This window comes from Tenrec ecaudatus, chromosome 5 (assembly GCF_050624435.1).
Source record: "Tenrec ecaudatus isolate mTenEca1 chromosome 5, mTenEca1.hap1, whole genome shotgun sequence".
NCBI classification, from domain to species: Eukaryota; Metazoa; Chordata; class Mammalia; order Afrosoricida; family Tenrecidae; genus Tenrec; species Tenrec ecaudatus.
In genome coordinates this window covers 172,486,898-172,508,053 of record NC_134534.1, presented here as the reverse complement: position 1 = coordinate 172,508,053, position 21,156 = coordinate 172,486,898, and positions in this window count along the sequence as shown.

Genomic DNA, 21,156 nt, shown 5'->3' with positions numbered 1-21,156 from the left:
TACGTCTCTCGCAGCCAGAAGCAACGTGATGGGGCCAACCACCACTACAATATATCTAAAATGGATATGATAGGTCAGCTAGTTGGAGACCAGGCTGATTCCGTTTTATGAGTTGATCCACTGGGTATGTGGTAAAACTATATTCTAAAGAGTAGAGAGGAAGGGCTGAGTTTTTCTCCTGTACTCAGTTTAGCTCAGACACAGATTACTGCATGTGTCCTTTGCAGGCTTTGGTGAAATGCTGCTTGGTGTTTGAACACTTGCTATCTTCATTGAGATAAGCTTACATATATATAATGTCTTTTCTGCTTAAACACAGTTCATCTCTCTAAATGATTTATGCTGATTTCTTTTACATATTGATTTTCCAAATTTGTATTGCTTTTAAGAATGGTTCTATTTATTTTGAAATTGGAAAAACAGCACACGCACACACAATGTGAGTTGATTTTCCAAGTCCCAGTTCTGAAACGCTCTCTATAGTTGATCTCCTGCTGACCCTAAACTGATGTTCGCAGCTGCCTCTCTCTGCGTGTATTTCAGTTCTCAAACTAAATACAACTTCCTCGAGTTATTGGCTGCATAACCTGCCAGGAGGCAAAAGAAAAGAGAAGTTGAGGAGAGGAAACTAGTCCTGTGAGATTATTGACTCCAGATGTTCCAATTACTTCTTTTGGGGGGAATTTATTGACTTAAGTTATACAAATCCTCCTCCATAAATCCCGAATCGGTTGGGGTTGGCAATGATTGTATTTTGTTTCTCCCCAAACACCTTTATAAACCCTTAGTGGCGTTCACACCTCATAGAGGAGGAAGCAAAAATGTCATCGTCACATTAGAATCTCATGGAGCCTGAAAAACACACACTTAACTATTTAATCTGCTTCCATTGGGAGTTAAGGTGTATTGATACAGCATAGAATGCTAAGGCAGTTTGTTATTTATTTTTCATAATTTTCCTTCCTGAAAATTAAATTTCATTAAAATAATGTCTTCTAACTACGTGGATTCTCTCAAAAGTATTTACTCTTAAAGTCATTTTTAGAAATGTAACTTCTCCAATATTCTCCTTGGCTGAACTTTATTAGAAACTTCAAAACATGCATAACTCACCAATTTTAAAGAGTTATCAGCATATTTAAAATAAATCAAACAGATCTAGTAAATCTATCCTACCCATCTTTAAGATTTAATTAAACACAGAGACACAAGTCATCTTAATTCTACCTTTGCTAGTTTCCATTTGGTCAATTTTGATGAAATGGGCCTATTTCCAAGTTGTAGCTTAATGTATTTCTATTACTATAAATTTCTGAGACAAGATTATAATTTCTTCAGAGCAAGTTACCACAGTACTATAACAAATACTTAGATAATATGTCAAGCAAATTTATCTAATGTATGATGGAACTTACAATATATATTTAACTCAATAATTAGAGAAATAAAGAATATATCCATGAAGATCCATGAAAATGACAAAGCTCTGTTTTTGAGATCTAAAATATCCCAGGGCAAGAAGAAGACATTCTTTCGCCTATTACTCTAAATTCAAGTAAGGTCAAGATGAGTTGCCTGCCATTAGCCTCCTCTATATTGTTAGGTGGCTTCGAGCTTGTTCTGACCTCTAGTGACCTTAATACAACAGAACGAAGCACTCTGCTGTCATGTTTCATCCTTCCACTTGATCTTATGCCTGACCTGATGGAGGAAGCCACTGTGTCAATCCATCTTATCTAGGACTTTCCTATGTTTCACTGCCCCTCCTCTTTACCAAGCATGATGTTCTTATCCAGGGATTGGTCTCTCCTGACAACCTGTCTGAAGTGCTTGAGACCAGCTCTTGCCATCCATGCTTCCATGGAGTATTCTGGCTGTAGTTCTTTGAAGACAGATCTACTTGTTCTTTTGGAAATCTATGGTACTTTCAATCCTCTTCTGCAACACTGTAGTTCAAATGCACAGATTCTTCTTTAGACTTACTTATTCAATATCCAACTTTCACATGCAAATGGGGCAATTGAAAATACCACAATTTTGGTGCGGCACACCTACATCCTCAAAGTAACCACCTGGATTTCCAACAAGAGGTCTTGTGCAGCAGATTTACCCAATGCAATGCACACTTCGATCTCTTAACTGCTGTTTCCATGATCATTGATTGTTGATCCAAGCAAGATTAAATCTTTGACAAATTCAGTTTTTTTCTGATTAGTGTGACGTACCCTGTGGTGGAGGTGTGACTGTCATTGTTTCTTTGCACTGAGCTGGAATCTGCACTGAGGGTTGCCCTATCCAGACCTTCATAAGCAATGTGCGTCAAGTCCTCCTTGCTTTCAGCAAGCAAGATTGTGTCATCTGCATAAATCAGGTTGCTAATAAGCCTTGCTCTAATTCTGATCTGAGTCTTCTTCATATAACCCAATTTCCTGGATTCTTGCCAGTGCTGAGATGTCTCCAATGACACTCGATCCAAAGACTTACTACCCAGTGGCTTGTGATCTACATTCGGCGTTATTGCATGTGTTTCGTGAGTCTGAAGAGGACTTTATAGATTGTTGTCGGACATATGGGCTAATATTGGACTATGGACTTGATCTGGACTGGACTTGGATGTTTTCTCAATGTTCAATTGCTATTGTATACAAATCTCTTTCTTATACACATGTGTGTCCCTGGATCGTTTCTCTAGGCCACCCAGACTAACCGTTAGCTACTCTATGATTAAGAGCAAGTTTTAGAGTCTCTTCTGACATCCACTTTGATCTTTTCTTTTCAATGACCTTTTAGTACTTCGTATATGATATTCTTGATGTCATCCCACAGATCATCAGCTCTTCTCTTATTAGGATTTAATGCATCAGATCTGTTCTTGAAATTTGGGGTGGGATAGCCTCAAGGTCATATTTTGGTCCTTGGGTCCTGCTTTTAATTTTCTTCAACCTCCACCTGAACTTAGAGGTCAACAATTGATGATCTCCTCCACAATTTACCCCTGACTTGAGTTTAGCTGCTGATAGTGAGCTTCTCCACAGTCTCTTCCCATAGATGCAGTCAATTTGATTTCTGTATATTCCATGTGAAGCAGACCATATGGATGGTGTCCTTTTGTGTTGTTGAAAAGCTTATCTTCAATGGACAAATTGTTGGTCTTGCAAAAGTCCATCATGCACTCTCCAGCTTGAACACGGTATGACTGACTCTTGGCCCTTCAAATCGCAAGCTCAGTATCATGGTGTCAATTTGACTCACAATCACTTGTAGGACAGAGTAGCGCTTGCCCTCTGGATTTCCAAGACTGTAAATGTTAACAGGAGTGGAAACCTCCCCAATTTCCACTAGCTTTACTCCTAGAGAAGTTCCTGCAGGTAAGACTGAGCCATAGGCAGCCGTTCTGACTCTTAGTAACTCTCCAGAGGGTTTTCAAAGCATCGCACATCTTTATGGGAACAGACAACTTGTCTTTCACTCAAGGTATGGCTGGTGGGTTTGAAATGCTAGGGGAGCCTTAAACTGCTTTCAGACACACTGCTGAGAGCAAAACACCTTTTATATTGATGATAAATTGTCAGAATGAATTCAATGGAGGTTAAATTTATGCCACGAGTTAAAATGGTGTTAGGGCTCTCACTGAAACCAGTAGCTTTCTGTAAACCGAGTGGTTAGAATTTCAGTGCTAGTATCAAGGATCCCTGGTGGTGTAGCGGCTATGCACTGGCCTGCTACCCAGTGTCAGAAATTCAAAACCACCAGCAGCTCAAGGGGAGAAATATTGTGCTTTCTAATTCTGAGACAATCAGTCTCAGGAATCCATGTGGGCTTACTATGAGTCAGCATTGATTTGGTGGCAGTTGGTGAAAACACAGACTCGAGTGGCTACTTCAGATGAATATGGGGAAGGTTTTAAGGTAAAAGTGTTACTTCACAAGGACAAAGACCAAAGGACCAAATTTGAGACAAGAATAAGACAGTGCTTAAAGGTGAATAGCATTTTAGAGAAAATCCTCAAGGTCATTTCTGTGTCTATCACAATGTATAGATTGTCGACAGGAAAGAAAATTTCAGGGCACAAACAGCCACAGTCTAATCTAGAACAGAGGGATGGTGGAGTTTTATAAATCACCTAATAACTGCAACAAGACTCCGTTTTATGACAACAAAGTGGGTAGTGCACTGCACAGAAGTCTATGGAGTATTTAGAATATAAAGAAGTAACAGATCTGAATGAGGATGGAAAATTATGCATAAGTATTTGTGGGTCTTTGTGTGTGTGTGTGCAAGAGAGAAAAGGAGACAGGAGTCCCATTTTTGAAGGCAGGCAGTAGCAGACAGGATGGCTGCTATGTAGACAACAGCTGTCAAGCCAGTGACAACCAGATGTGATTTTTCAGACTTTCTCAGAGTCTTTGGAACTCTTACGGCACTTACGTACATTGGGTGGGAACACACACATTCTCAAAATTTAACCCTAACCTCACTCCTGTCTTGAAACTAACCAAAGTGTCAGGAGTTACACATTGCATTTTAGAGATTAACTTTCACAATAAAAAAATGATCTAAAAGCATAGAATGTTTTCAATACCCAGCCACTACAAAGATCATATTATGGCTGACTGGATAGTTGCAATGCTGCAGCAAATTCAGTTCATCAACCCATTTGCCAAGTATTTACTTAGTCTCTTCTGTCCAAAAACATAGTAATTAAAAACTCTCATGGGATAAAGGATAGAATAGGAACTTTTTCCTCTTTTCAAGGAGATTCCCATCTATGGATGTGAGCACATTTTACTCTAATACGAAGCGATACAGTGCTGTGAGAGTAAATATTGTTAGATGGAGGAGAAAGTACTTGGACTGACAAGAATGAAAAGTTTCATCACAGATGTGACAATTGTTCTGAAGATGAATATACCAACTACACAATCAGTGAGAAATGACACAGATGATCAAAATGACCGTCACGAATGAATGATCAAGGCCAAAAAAGGTTAGGACAATATTTTTAAAGAAACATTGTCCACTGGAATTTGATAGCAAAATATGTTTAAATTCAGATAGTGAAAAATAAGTTTGGGATTCTACACTGAATACAAATTTTAGAGGTTTTGAAGCACAGGAATATAATTTTGAATTTATTTTTGTACACATTGATGACCCCTTGTAAGGACTATATATGTAATGATCATCTCTCAGCAGACGAACGTAATCAGACTTACTGTATTATATATAACCTATGCAGTCAATGTTCATAGTCTAACTCAATTTCAAAGGAATTTGATTTTAAGGGAATTTTCAGTGATTGAAACACTGTGCCATTAAATTGCACACGATTCCATCTCATCATCCTCATTATCACTGACAATCTGTGCTGGAGAAATGAGTTTATGTAGTTGTCCCAGTGACAACAACAAAAAGGAAAACCAAATAACCAAAAGACATCCTTTTCGGTGTGCGTACGTATGACCTCACCACTGCCAAGTACCTTGTCCCTTCATCAAGGGCCTAGTCAAAGGTCAGCTAAGCTTTCCCAGACTTGAAAAGAGTGACTAAGTATACCTTGGGCACAAATGAAAAGTTATGGCGCCTTGTATAGTGTATATTGGCAAGCAATCACTAGAGCAAAAAAAAAAATTAAATAAAACATTACAAGATGCAGTAAAGATTAGATGAAATGTTTAAGCAAGTGATTAGCATAGAGACTCATACATGGTAGATGCCGAATAGATCTCTCGCTTTTCTTTCTCTCAAGTAACAGAAAGAGAAAATCCTGAAACATATATTATTCATATGAGTTATTAAACATTTTCTTTAAAATTCATGAGAAAATGCCATTACTGCTGTTAGTTCTGTGGAATCATTTCTGACCCATGGGTCCTAATGCACAGCAGAGCACACTACTGCAAGGTCCTGTGCACTTATTACAACCGTTCTGTGCTTGAGGCCAATATTACAGCCACTGCAAATCCATCTCCTTCACTGCGCCTCTCCGTTAGCAAACACGTCCTTCTCCAGGGACTGGTTTCTCCTGACAACATGTCCAAAGTATGTAAGACAACGTTTCACCATCCTTGCCTCTAAGGAGCACTTTGGACTTACTTCTAACACAGATTTGTTTGTTCTTTTAGCACTCCACGGTATTTTCAACGTTATTCCCCAGCACCGCAATTCAAATGCATCAAATCTTCTTCTGTCTTCTTTATTCAAAGTCCAAATTTCACATGAATACGTGGCATTTGGAAATGCCATGACTTGGCTCACTTTAGTCCTCAAAGTAACATCCTTACTTTTTAATACTCTAAAGAGGCCTGATTAAACAGATAGCTAATGCCACTCATTTTTTCATCTCTTCACTACTGCTTCCATGAGCATTGATCATGGATCCAAGCATGCACACGCACACACACACAATCTTTGACCACTTCAGCCTTTTCTCTATTTAGCATGATGCCACCTCTTGGTTCAGTTGTGAGGATTTTGGTGTTCTTTACATTGAATTGCCATCCCTACTGTGAGCTGCAAACCTTGTTCTTCACCAGCAAGTGCTTAAAGCTCTCCTCACTTTCAGCCAGCAAGTTTGTGGCATCTGCACATCTCAAGTTGTTAATGAACCTTTCTCTCAACCTACTACTGCATTCTTCTTCAAATAAGCCAGTCTCTCTGATAATTTGCTCACCATACAGATTGGATACATTTGGCGAGAGGACACACTCCTGATGTACACCTTTTTGTATTTGAAACCACACAGCGTTCCCTTGTTCCGTTCTCACAACTGCCTCTTGATCCAAGTACGAGTTGGATCCATGAACACTGAAATGTGCTTTGATGAAATCCCTGGTCTTCTCAAGGTTGTTCATTATTTGCTCTGTCCACCCAGTTGAAGGCCTTGGCATAGTCAATGAAACACAAGTCAACATCTTTCTGCTATTCTGTGCTTTCAGTGGAGATCCATCTGAGGTCAACAATGATGCCTCTTGTTCCATGTCCTCTTATAAATCCAGCCTGAATTTGTGGCAGCTCCCGGTCAATGTAATGCTACAACCGTTGTGGGATGATCGTTAGCATATTTTTACTGGCGTGTGATATTGTTCCATAATTTGAGCATTCTGCTGGGCCGTCTCTCTTTGGAGTGGGTACAGACATGGATCTCTTCCAGTCATTTGGCCAAGTAGCTGTATTCCAAATTTCCTGGCAGAGATGAGTGAGTGCTTTCAGTACTTCAGCAACTTGGTGAGACATTCAGTTGGCATTCCATTAATGACTGGACCCTTTTATTTTGGCTAGTGATTTCAGTGATTAGATATAAATAAATTCAATTGACAAGTGGTACATTTTATACTTAGATAGATTCCTCATGTGAAAACTGTAACTTAGAATAGATAAATTAAAAGACTTCATGTTAGATGTTGGGCATCTTCTGTTTTCCTAAAAATAACTCTGGAATGGTTCAAGCAGACAGACAAGATACAGGTTCAAGGTCCTTACACCTGAAAATACTCTTCTATCAATGAAGATCACTATTTCTCTCTGAGTGCTTCTTAGAAAATGATAGAACTAGAATAGTAAAGAGTGAAGGATACAGTTCTCATAGCAGGTCGAAAAATCAATGGGGTGAGACACTTTGCTTTAGTTGCTTCTTAGGTTCTAAATATTTAATTAATGGCTTTTTTTGGTAGAGATATTACTCCTCCTAGAAAGTTTTCTTGATATAGTTATCATTTTATAAATCTTAACATTAAAAGAAAGCATACCATTTTCCTAGAACTTCATATGTGTGTGTGTATGTGTGTGTATATATATATATATATTGCACTACCCAGCTGTCAGTTTGTATTACTGCGTTACTGTGGTGATGCAGAGTTGATGTGGGTAGTATGTGTTTGCAATAGCAGTAGTATCGTGCAAGTTTCAGTCAAGCTACCAAACTGAGATAAACTAGGAAGAAAGGCCTGGTGTTTTTCAAGAATCAGACAATGAACACCTTAGGGGCCACAGTAGAGCTTCCTATAGCTCACATGATTTGGACAAGTCATCAGGAGAGATTTAATGCTTGAGGACAGTATCTTGTTCTGTGCAGTAAGGGCAATGAGACCATATGAGATCCTTAGCAAAATGGATTAGAGCAACGGCATGACGCTTGATGTAAGCACAGCAGTGACTGTGAGACTGACGCAGGGCTAGGCACTGTTGCTTTCTATGTTACATCACCATGCGTCACCTGAATGGTGGCTAATAGCAACTATCTGTAAGAGGCCTCAGAAAAGTTTATGGAAAAAAGGAATTCAAAGATAAAAATGTAAGCTTTACTTTTCTTAACATAAGCCTTTATCAAGTTCAAGACCCTTTGGTAAGTGACCATACCAGTCATTTAGTCCATCCCTAAAGAACTAAGGGTGACCTGCAAAGATTTTTTTTTAAGATTACAAAATCAGAAGCAGTTAGAAGAGGCCAAATCAGGACTGTAAGGTGTATAATTATTTCCACTGGAATTCTCCCCAAATTGCCCTTGTAGGATGCGTGTAAGGAGTGGGAACACTGGCGTGGCTGGGAAGGACTATCTGGTGTAGCTTTCCTGGGAGTTTTCTGCTAAAACTCCTTAGCTTTCTTCTCAAAACACTCTTATAACAAGCAGATATATCACTGTGTGTCCCTTGGATGAAGTTGAAGAGCTGAACAAAAACTGTCAAAGGGCAGCACAAGAAAATAAAGTAAAATATTTTAATGAAATGTGCTACCAAAACCAACTCCTTGTCATAGACAGTGCTGATTCATAGTGACCCTGTTCATTTCTGAGACTATAACTGTTTATGGGAGTAGAAAGACCAGTCTTTGTCCTGCAAAGCTTCTGCTGGTTCTGACCACATAGTTCACTGCCCAGCCCATAACCAGGGCTTCAACGAAATGTGCAAAGACCTAGAAAGTAGAAAACCAGAGGGAAGAATACTTTCAGCTTAACATAAACTGACAAAAATGAAACTCAGGGAAAAAAATCAAAGCTCAACTTACAACCTTCAAAGATTCTATGCATAAGCATCAAACGAAGACGGAGAGATTATGCAGTCACTGTACCAAAAAAGAACTAGTCGACATCTCACTATTTCAGAAAACAGCCCATGAGCAAACCAATGGTGCTGAAGGAAGGAGTCCACGCTGCAGTGAAAACATTAGCTCAAAACACAAGACGATGCTCAAATTACAGAACAATATTACTGATATCACAGGCAAATTAAAGTTGTCTGAAGATTAACCAGCAATGATTGCAGAAGTACATTGACAGGGAACTGCCAGAGCTTCATGTCAGATTCTGAGTAGGATATGGAACAAGGGACAACATTGCTGACTTCAGAAGGGTCTTAACTGAAATCAGAGAATACCAAAAATATGTTTACTGTTGTTTTGTTGACTATGCTAAGGCCTTCTACTTTACAAATCAGATTAGACCAGAACATGCACACAGCTATAGAAAAGAGCCTGCAACACAGGGAATCCAGGATAGATACCCCCCCCCCCAGGTACAACTATGAGAGTAGAGACACCAGGAGGATTAGGGGAGGGTGGGGGTAGAAAAGGTGAATCCATCACAAGGATCAACCTATAACCCCCTCCCAGGGGGACGAACAATGGAAAAGTGGATGAGGGGTGACAGAGGACAATGTAAGATATGAAAATAATAATCTATAACTTATCAAGGATTTGGGAGAGAGGGAGGGGGATGGAGGGGCAAGTGGGAAGAGAATGCTTTAATAATGACAATGGCAACATATGTGCAAATGTGCTTGACATACTGGATGAATGTATGGATTGTGATGAGATATACGAGCCCCCAATAAAAGTATTTAATAAAAAAATTTTTTAAAAAAAGGATTTAAAAAGAAAAGAAAATATAATGGCCTGCTAAAAGAACAAACAAATCCATCTGCAAGTACTGCCAGAAGGCTCCTTAGAGGCAAGCAGGTTGTTTGGACGTATTTTGGACAGAACTTCAGGAGAAACCAGTCTCTGGAGAAGTACACCAGGCCTGGTAACGTGGCCAGGCAGCAAAAAAGAGGAAGACCTTTGACAAGATGGATTGACACAGTGGCTGTATTTATGGGTTGATATCTAAGAACAATCATGAGGATGGCACAGGACCAGCGGGTACTTCTTTGTTATACATATCATCACAATGGGAACTGACTCAATGGCATGTAGCAATAATCACCTAATTAAAACATAGTGACTTATCTCAAACATTTATAGTGTATGTGATATAACCAGCAGTCTAGAGCACCATATCTCCATTTGTTTAGCATTAGGAGCATAAATTTAACTGCCGATAAGTAGAGTAGTGATGTAATGGAATTGTCTGATTTAGGTAGAAATTTAGCTTTTATCTTATTATACAACTGGGTTTTACTGAAATTCTTGTATGTACATTTTAGACATACTTAGTAAACATACACATTATAAGATCACTGTTCAGGTAGCTATGTGATCTTATATACTCGAATCTAGGAGTGGAGAAGTGAGGTTGAAAGGGAAATGTTGGTCTCTCTTTTTATCTCCAGGAATATAAGCATTTAGCAAACAACATAGGAAGTTCCATAAGCTCTTAGATTTCACAAAATTACAGCTTATGAAAGCATTGCAGTATACGAGGAGGAGAAATTTCTTTAGGTTAAGAATAATTTGATGAGATTGTTTTGTAGTCACAAATGTCTCAACATGGTGAATATTCTGGCATTTCATCTGCTAAGATATATAATTCAGATACTTCATGATAGTTAAAAAATGTTCATTGGCAAGCAACAACTCCATATGGTATGGTTGTACTTCTTAATGTTAAATATTTAATGTGATTGTGAGGGAAAAATAACTTGTTAGTTTTTTTTCTTGATACCAAAATATAAGCAGGTAGACTAAGTTACATCACACAGATTGGGAAATATTCTTGAAAATCATTTTTTTCCAGAAATAGATTTCCAGGGCCCTTTTTCCATGGTTTTAGTGTGGAAATTGCTGAAACCTGCACACTATCACAGCCACGTGCCAGCCTCCACTAAGTGGTCAGTAAGTGTTGGCGGAACCATATGGAAGGCAAACCTTCTACCACTGAACCACCCCCACGCTCCAGCGCCTATTAGGTTTCAATAAACACTGGACAGAAAGAAAAAGGGATGGAAGGATGGGAGACAAACAGGGAAGAAAACAGCACAGAATGGAAGGAATGAGGAAAGAGATACAAAATCAGAAAGCAATGATTCAGATGAATGAATATCAATTCTCTTTAGGTTCTCATGGGGTGTCTTAATGCAATAACTAGATAAACTGGAAGAACATGGCATCTGAGCCCGGGATTTTAGGGATGCTGTGCCTCAGCAACATAACTTTGTGCAAGTCCCTTTACCTTTCCTGAACTCAGGTCTTAGTTGAATATTTCCAAGTGCTGATGTGGAACCTCAAAATCAATGTATTTGAAAATCATATATTGGCCTTCAGGTCTAACCCATTGTTCTATTAATGAATTATTATCTGTGACAGATAGTTTGTAAAAACAACACCAATGTTCTTCTCCCTGAATGAGCAACCTTTTGCCATGTGACTGCTAGCTAATCCCTTCAACTAGTAGAGTCTATTTACCTACCCTTTGGCGATGGGCTTTTCTTGTAACTTAATTTGATTAATGAAATGTAGAGAGTCGGTGTGCTAGTTCTGATCCTGGTACACATAGTCCTTGTCTGCTTCTGCTACTTGTCTCAGAAATATGTACAGTGTCCATGTGAAAAGGACGCAGACCAATCTGATGAGAGGCGAGAAACCACAGGGAGCAAACTAGACCTCCCAGCGCCTGCTAGCCTACTGCTAACCTGCCCCTGGCTACAAGCACCTGGACAAACCCAGCTACCATCAGCTGAGTCTAGTCCACTGCAGAGGGACTTCCTGGTCAACGGAATTATTCACAAGCAATAATAAATGGTTGGTGTCTTAACCAATTACCTGTGAAGCGCTTTGTTATTCAGTAAAAGCTAACAGATACACTGGCTTTCTAGAAGCATGTCAGCCATCCTTCATCCTCTCTATGTCCTTAGTCTCTCTCTACAAGTCAGTAACGAGGGCCTGTGAATTTTCATGAACATGTCTCAACCACAAGCCTTCTTTAGTGAAAAGGTCTCTCAACTGCAAGCTCTCCTTGAGGTTCTAATACTGCTCTAATTATGGACTTCGTCATCTCCGGCCAACAGCTTCTGCCTGTTTTTTTGGTTTCCATTCTCTGGCTCCTTCCATTCAGTCTCTAAAACACTAAACTTGGGGTCTTCACATCTAATTGTGTGACTCCCCTGATGCATTCCTTACTTGAGTCTCATTTTATATTTCACAGGCAAGTAAGGGACAACCTGGACAGAAACTGAGAACCGTGTCTGTGAAACGGGAAGCTGAGTGGCTGTGCATTGTGCCGTCAGGGCACCCACCCCTTTGTTAAGTTACACAAGTTGGAGCAAAATAACAATGTACATAGAAAATTTTAATAATTTCCTTGTCCTTTAAGATTCACCCCTGATATTATGTGCACTGGAAAGTTTTTCTTTTTGCTCTCACAGTGAATCGTGGAAAGATTTTCTACCACAATATTTCCCATTGTTTATTTCATTCACTTGTTTCTAGGCTTTTGAGACACAGAAGTAGTTCATTTTTAATTTTCTTGACATTTATTTTTTGTTTGAGATTAATTCCTTTGTTTTCATTTTCTTAGCTATTGAAATCACACTTTAGCTTTGAGGGATAAGGAATCTACAGGGATTTTTAAAAGAAATATATATTATATATTTATATTACACATCCCATCTCAGTAAGTGAAATCAACAACCATACCTTGCTAAATCTGTTTTTTTTCAACCTTACACCCCTCCCCTTCCCCTCCCCCTGTCCCTGCCACTGGGCCTGACCTCTTATATCATCAAAATCTTGTCTATTGGTGTACGAAGCGTTTTTCCTCTTCTTTTTTACTTCTAACAACAGTGTCATGATACATTTATCTTTGTACAATGGACTGTGTTTGCCATGCATAATGTCCTCTAGGTTTTGTTCCGTGTCTTGCAGTGTTTGAGTTGTCATTAGTGTCTTTTGAGGCATAAAATTCCATTGAACGAAAGTGCTAGACCTTGCTTAAGCGTTCTTCTGTAGCTAAGGTTTTGGGTTGCTTTCATTTTTTGTTTTGTGGAAGCAGCTGCAGTAAACAGAGTTGTACGTATGTCTGTTCCTGGTGCACTTGCGACTTCTCTAGGGCGAGACCCAAGAAGGGTTCATGACACCTGCCACTTCTCAGACACTTAAGGCTTTTTTTTTCTTTTTTGTACAAATTCTGAGGAACACACAAACAAATTACCTGAAAATTTAAAATCTCAGTTTCAAACTTCCCATTTTTGAAATCTGATGGCATTTCTAGTTGACTGAAGAAAGGGATTACTTTCATTTTATCAATTGGGATGCCATGAGAGTGACAACTTTTTTTTTTAAGAATTAGTTTTAGGACTTGGGGTCAAGTTGGCATCCAGATGGAATCACCTGTCTGGTGCTTCTGTTGTTAGATCCGAAAACTAAGGGGTAAGGAGAACAATACTGGGAGGCTAGGTGCTCAGAATACGTTCAGTGTACCAGGGACTGCTTCAGACTACCCTCGATGAATTTCATCCATGGAGCAATTTGAGAACTTGTGGAATTACTCTGAAGTCACCGTGCCTGCCAGAGGGCTCCTCTAATCCCTCACCAGAAACAATGCAATGGCATTTGCCACCCCGTCTTCCTACAGTCCTGCACCCAAGGTACAGATGTGCAGAGTGCAGGAATTTACCCAGGCTACCGTCTACAGGTGTTCATAGTGCCGGGCTCACAGAGAGCCCGCTGAGAACTAGCCAGAAGATCTCACACAGGAGTGCCCTTCTCTGCTATCTATCCTGTTCTTGCATCCTCCTTCCCTAGCCAGAAAGTGACTACATCAGCAATCTCCTGCCCCCTTCTCCCCAGCCACACACCTGGCAGCTATGGGTAACAGATAAGTAATCACCAATTTGAAGCATTGAGGAGCCCCTGGGGTGTTCACCCATGACATAACTGTGTAGGAGAGCTAAGAGTGATACAGGAGTAGCCAGGGTAAAATTCAGATCCAGTTGGCCTCAAACCACTTGGAAAGTCTTGTCTCCCTTCTCTGAAAAACAGCACAGCACATCCCCCATACCAGGGCTAGTCACATGCCCATTATAAAAATTAAAAATATATACATTTAATGTAAGTGGCTAGAAACCTGGCCCTGGTCTGTTAGCATGATATTAGCATAACCCAACAGACAGAACTGCTGATCCCCAGAACACAGCTTAGGATTTTAACATAACAAAACAGGAAAAGCCAAGGGGTGAAAGCCCAAGGCAAAAACTGGCTTTACCAGTTTTGGGTTCCATAGAGTCTTTAAGAGACTACAAATTGTGGCCAGACAGTCTAGACAAGACCCATGCCCACAATGGTGGCCTGCCCCAACCTGGCCCAATGGCATATGTACACTCACTGGCCTCAGCACGACCTCTGAGGCCCCACACCATTTCTAGCCACTGAATCACTTCAGCACTTTGACTACATAGCAGCCCAACACACTACCATAGTAGGCTGCAGGTGGTCCCCAAATCCACTCTTATCAGTCACATGGAGAAAAAGATCAGGGCCACTCGGTCTCCTGGGAACATGGCACTCAGTTCTTCCAAAATGACACGCAGACAGCAACATACCTCAACACCCTCAGAGAACCACACCAGCAATCTTGAGGATAATCAGGCAGACTTCAACAAACAGGAAAGAGTAAAACAGATAATCAAAGAGGAAGAAGAAAACTTGAGATCAATGAGAGATGCTATGAATAGGTACAATTTGCAAATAATTGGTTTTCTAGAACAAGACACAATGAAGAAATCTACAGCTAAATTAGTGAGGGAACTCCTGGGAGCAAATTTCTCCACCTTAATGAATGAGAATCAGACATTCATACAGGAAGCAAAGAGGACACCCATTAGACTAAACCTCAGGAAGAACTCTCCAAGGCACATAATAGTTCAATTATCTAACTTCAAGGAAAAAGAAAATTTTAAGTGTAGCAAGAGAAAAAAGACAAGGGTGGGTACAATATAATGCTCAAAGGCCCAGTACACCAGGAATCAGTAAGCATAACAAAATATACGTGCCTAAGGAGAGAACCATAAATTTGTCAAACTCAGACTCAACAATCACAGGAGTTGACTTTAATACACTGCTATCAGAAAAAAATATAGATCACTAGGAAAGAAGCTCAGCAAGAAGGCTGCAGAGATAAACACTAAAATTAGGTGACTGGACCCGACAGACACGTATGGAGCTCTCCATCCAAATGCAAAATAATTCCCATTCTTTTCAAGTGCACCTAACTCATTTTTGAAAATAGACCACACACTAGGACACGAGTTGAGGCTGAGCAAATTCAAACACATAAAGATCACCCAGACGTGCCTCTCGGACCACCACACCGTAAAGCTGAAGATCAACAATGAACAACCGGAAAAACAAGGACAAACAACTGGAGGATGACTAATGATCTTCTGAGACATGAATGGGTATTGACCCAGATTAGAGAGAAACTAGGACGTTTCTAGAAACTAATGAGAATGAGAGAGGATTTTTAACAATGACTCTACATACAAAGAGCTTATTGCTAAAATCTATAATAGCCCCCTAGCCTGCAAAAAGAGGAAAACAGTTAACCCCCCTGAGGAAGTGGGCAAAAGACCTGAAAAGAAGTTGTACTAGGTAGAAGATCCAAATGGACAATAAACACGAGAAAATGGTCTCAATCATTAGCCATCAGAGAAATTCAATTTAAAACAACTATGAGATACTCTTGAAGATTGCCCGAATCAGAAAATCAGAAAGCAACAAATGTCAGAGGGGATGTGGTGAGGTAGAACTCTCCTCCACTGCTGGTGGTCATGCACACACATACAGCGACTGTGGAAAACCATCTAGGGATATTTTTAAAGCAAATAGAAATTAAGTTACCTTACCTCAACCCAGCAATCCCTCTACTGGGCATATATCCAGAAGAGTTCAGAAACAGACCAAGAACAGTTATCTGCTCTCCAATGTTTATTGCAGCACTAAGAATTAGAAACAATCTAAATTTCAACCGATACATGAGTGGATTAGAAAACTCTGGCACATACAAACAATGGAGTAGTACACATCACCATAAATACTGATGACCGCATGAAGCACATTGTCTCACGGGACGAGTTGGAGGAAATTATGCTCAGTGAAGTCAGCCAATCACAAAAGGACAAGTACTACATGAGTCCACTGAGGGAAGTCTAATCGGCACAGTAGTTATAGAAGAGAAGCCACTTATCTCATACTTTGCAGGCTGAGGTAGAGGCAATTGGGCAGGCGACAGATCAAACTCAAGGATGTATATGTCATTCCAACACAAAGAAAGAAAGGGCAGGGGGAGTGGGGGCGGGGAGAAAAGGGAGGAATAAAAAAGAGGGAGATAATGGCATTGGGGGAATAGGGCATTAATCCACGCAGGTGGGGGGTATTATTTCAGTTTTCACAGAAATGGAAGTATGAGTACAGTCCCCATCATAACACCCCAAACACTGAGAGCAACATAATCCCATGAAGCAAGTCGTGAACAGAGAGGTATACAGGACTGGTACTTACCTTCCCTCTAGGAATATGTGCTACAGATGACAACACTATACCTGCAGGTTAGGGAGAGGGGCCGGCCTTCCACATTCATACAGAAGTAAACCAAGAAGGAAAAAGAGAGAGTGAGGGACTAGATCCCATAGTGGCACATCTAGCCCTGAGGATGACATCCCTGCATGGAGCTGCTAAGGCACAGAGAGGCCTGTAGGGCCCCAAACTGCCCGAGACATGATGTCCCCTCACTGGAGAATACTGCATCAAAGGACAATACTAGGGACACATGGTGGGGAATGTTTCTGGTCTAACCACCCCCACAGTGGGGCAAACCAAGAAGGGAACATAACAGACTAGCAATGGGAGGAAGGCAAAACCACACAACCCTGAGGAGCCCCCAAAATAGGCTTCGGTCTAGAGGGGCAATTCCTGGTACCCCGTGGGCTGGTGGGGAGATAAGTCATAAAGGTCAGCTGATAGACTTGGAATTATGTATGCTTTTTTATAGCTAGTTTCTTTTTATCTTTTGTTTTTACCTCTTTTTATCTAATCTTTTGTTTTCTTTTTGCTTTGTCTCTTGTTGTTTTACTTACCAATATAAAATAATCATGGGAAGCAAGCCTGAGGAGAAAGTAACAGGACTGATTGTTCTGGAGGGACTTGAGGGATGGAAGAGGTTGGGGAAAGGAGCGGTGAACAAACAACGCCAGAGACATGGGAACAACTAGGGAATTAAAAGCAACAATGAGGAGGATGTAGAGATTCCGGTGGCGTTGGTGTTGGAGCAACAGCATCGAGCTGACAGGAATTACTAAGAGGCAGAAAAAGGGCAATTGTGATGATGGGCAGGAGGAAGGTAAAAGGAAACCGGAAATATGTAGGAAGTAAAGCAATGGGTAGAGGTATAAACATAGGTGTGCACTTACATAAATATACTAATTCGGAAAAGGAGAAGTATTGGATAGGTACATATATTTATATGGCAATACATTGTGGCAGCAGATGGACTTGGGGCCTTTGCTCAATCCCTCCCTTAATGCACGGACATTTTGTTCTAACAACCTTGAGTTCTGTGATGTTCATCTTCGCGACACTATAGCTGAAGACAAATGTGTGCTTAAGCCAATGTGATGATGAACGTCTAGGGGGCCCAGCTATCAAAAGATAGTGTCTGGTGTCTTAAAGACTTGAAGTTAAACACGTGACCATCTAGCAGAGAATCAACAAACCCACGTGGAAGAAGTACAGCATCCTCTGTTATAAGGTGTTGATGGAATCGGGGAACAGGCACCAGAAGACCCCAAAGAAACAAACAAATAAAAAATGGTTGAGAATGAAGAAAGCTAGAACTGCAGACAATAGGACTTCCCCTCACAGAAGAGTCACAAGGAAGGGTTGAGGCAACCAGCACCACTGAAACAAACAATATTCCTATGATTACTTTAGGCTTTCTCACTGATCTCTATCATGACCCCAGTCCTGCCTTTCAGTTCTGGCTAGACTGGAGCATGTACACTGGTTCAGATAAGGGTTCAGGACACATGGACTATAGGTCAGATAAATCAATTAGGAATAAAATTAGGAGTAGCAATACCAGGAGGGTAAGGAGAAGGTAGGGGGAGGAGGGGGAACCAGTGGCATATAAATGCACAATCCCCACTCCCCCCAAACCCCCAGAGGGATGAAGAACAGAAACATGGATGAAGGGAGACTGTGGTCGATGTAAGACTTGAAAACAATAATAATTTATAATTTATCAAGGAGTAATAATGGGGGGAGGGAAAGAGGGAGGGAAAAAGGAGGAACTGATACCAAGGGCTCAAATAGAAAGCAAGTGTTTAGGAAATTATAATGGTAACATATGTACAAATATGCCTGAAACAATTGGTATATGGAATGTTATAAGAGTTGTAAGAGCCCCCATTAAAATGATTAAAAAATAAAAAGAATTAGTTTTAGTTGGAATTGGTTCAATATTACTTATAATACTAAGGCATTTTATTATTTCATATCATTATAGGCAAAATATACAGAGATTGGAACTTGATATTACTCAAAGGAAAATATGTGGATAATAGGCTGTAGTAGTGATCACAACTGGGATTTAATAGCAAATATATTTGTACTTATCCTGTAGGCAAAATGATAAACTGTAAGATCTTGCCTTAGCATTAGCAATATATATTTTTTTAAATCTTGCTTTATATTTACATATCCTTTAGAGCTTATGACATCTGGATAAACTTGTTTTTATAATTATCTGCTGAATCAGACAAGCCATGCGTATCATAGGACCAGATTAAATTCATAAATAAGAGCTCTAGGTGGTGCAAGTGGTTAACACTTAAGTACCACTTAGGAGGTTGGCATTTTGAGCCCCCTCTGCGGCAACATGGAGAAGAGACAGGCCGTTAAACCAGGTGGCTCTCTGTAACACATGGTCCCAAAGAGATGGGATCGCAAGAGGTTTGGAGGTTTTATGGACCAAGCACTATCCCAGTTCTTCAATTGAATGCTCAAAATTATGTAATCCTATCTGTATTAATTTAGGAAATAAACAGCTTCTTTATTTTCCTCCTACTTTCTTTTCATGTTCCCTTCCATCTTTTTCCAATTTTCTCTTTATCTTATTAGTTAAAAAAAAAGTATGCCGAGACTGCCAGTTAATTTTCCAGAAATATGTTTACTTATCTACCTGTCTTCAAATGTGTCCAATTCCTAAACAGCCAGGATTTTAATGTATACATATCTAAGGAGAACAATTGCTTAAGAACATGATTTCAGTAGCTTTAACACATATCCCATGACCTTTTCATTATAATAGATCAGTCATTATGTCAATTGATTTTGGAGATTTAAAATCATTGATTTGCTGCCCATTTGGATTTACATACCAGTTCCAATTAGCTTATGAGTGTTCTAAAATGAGAAACAAAATTTTTATATATCCATTATTTAAATTAGATTGAAATTATTACCTTGGAACTTTGGTGACTACAAGCAATGTTTCTTTATTTTAAGTTACTTAAAACAATCAAGGCTCATACTGATTAGGAAACTACCAAAGTTGTGATGACAGAAAATTACATGGTATTGTTATTTTTTTAATATTAGGGAAATAAATTCATATACCTTTTTAAAAGAGTTCTACTTGAAGAAATTAATGTTTAGAAAATAATACTTGCATCAGTTAAGAACTAATAAATATACTACATTAAGAATAAAACTCATTCTATGAGCAGGTCTATGTGTTTAGCATTCCACGAAAACCTTAAAACAAGCCTTAATAAGGTTTCTAATTGACATAAAACTATATCAAGTTTGACAGAAACTCTATTTAGTAACCATATACTATTTTTGTTTGTTCTGTTTTCTTTGAAGAAAGTAAAACTGAGAAGCTTGGTGACTTTAAGATCAGTAAAATCAGCAGAATAAACTAATTGTGATAGATGATTTAATATTTTCTGAGCAAAGTTTATCCCGTGTTTGATTTTATAAGACTTTCTCAATACATTTATATAAGATTGAAATCAACCTAAATAAACAATTATTTTGTTTGATCTGTGAATGGAGTTTCAGAAATACACTCTCATGCCAAGTTTACATTTTTAATTCTTTTGTCAAGTATTATAGAAAATGCTACCAACACCTTTGACTTTTTATCTTCCAGAATTAATTTGAAAAATGTAAGTAGGAGGATAATCCAATCCAAATAAATGATTCTTGAATTGCAATCATTATGTAGATGAAAGCCTACTTAAATTTGAGTCTATTTCTGTAATTGGTGTAACCTCTCTCTCAAGAACAATCACACTCTCTGAGATTAGAGGAAAATCCACTTCAAATTTACATATGGGCCAAAGTGTTCAGAACTCAGATATTCCAAGCATTTTAACACACTAAATACGAACAAGTCTTCATTCTCTTGTCCTTTATACAGTGTCTTTCCTGGTAGCATTATTTAGGATCAACTCTGATCCTAAATTCCCACACTGGCTTGTTAAAACGAACACATCTATCATTGTTTGGCTCCGTTACTAGGCGATAAAGCAACAGATGGAATCAATACTAAGCTTTACAAAGGAATGACCTAGGAAAATCAACATTTCTTTGTAATGATTGATGGAGGTTATAGAAATCCCTACTCATGTCCTCAGCATTTTCTTCTCTAGGAAGAATGAGATGTCACAGGAGGTGTTTATAGAGTAACTCTAACAGAGATTGAGTAACAATCTCAAAATACAACAAACTCTCTATCAATATTGACACATAGCGACGCTAATAGGACAGGGTAGGGCGGCCCTGTGAGGTTCGGGGACTTTATCTGTGATGGAGAAGAATGTCGCGTCTTTCTCCTGCAGCGCATCTGCGTGGTTTCGAATGGTTAACTTTCCAGACTGCAGCCCAACACAATTACTGTGTCACCAGAGTGGGTGATAAATTGGAAACTGTGACTTCCTACTGTAG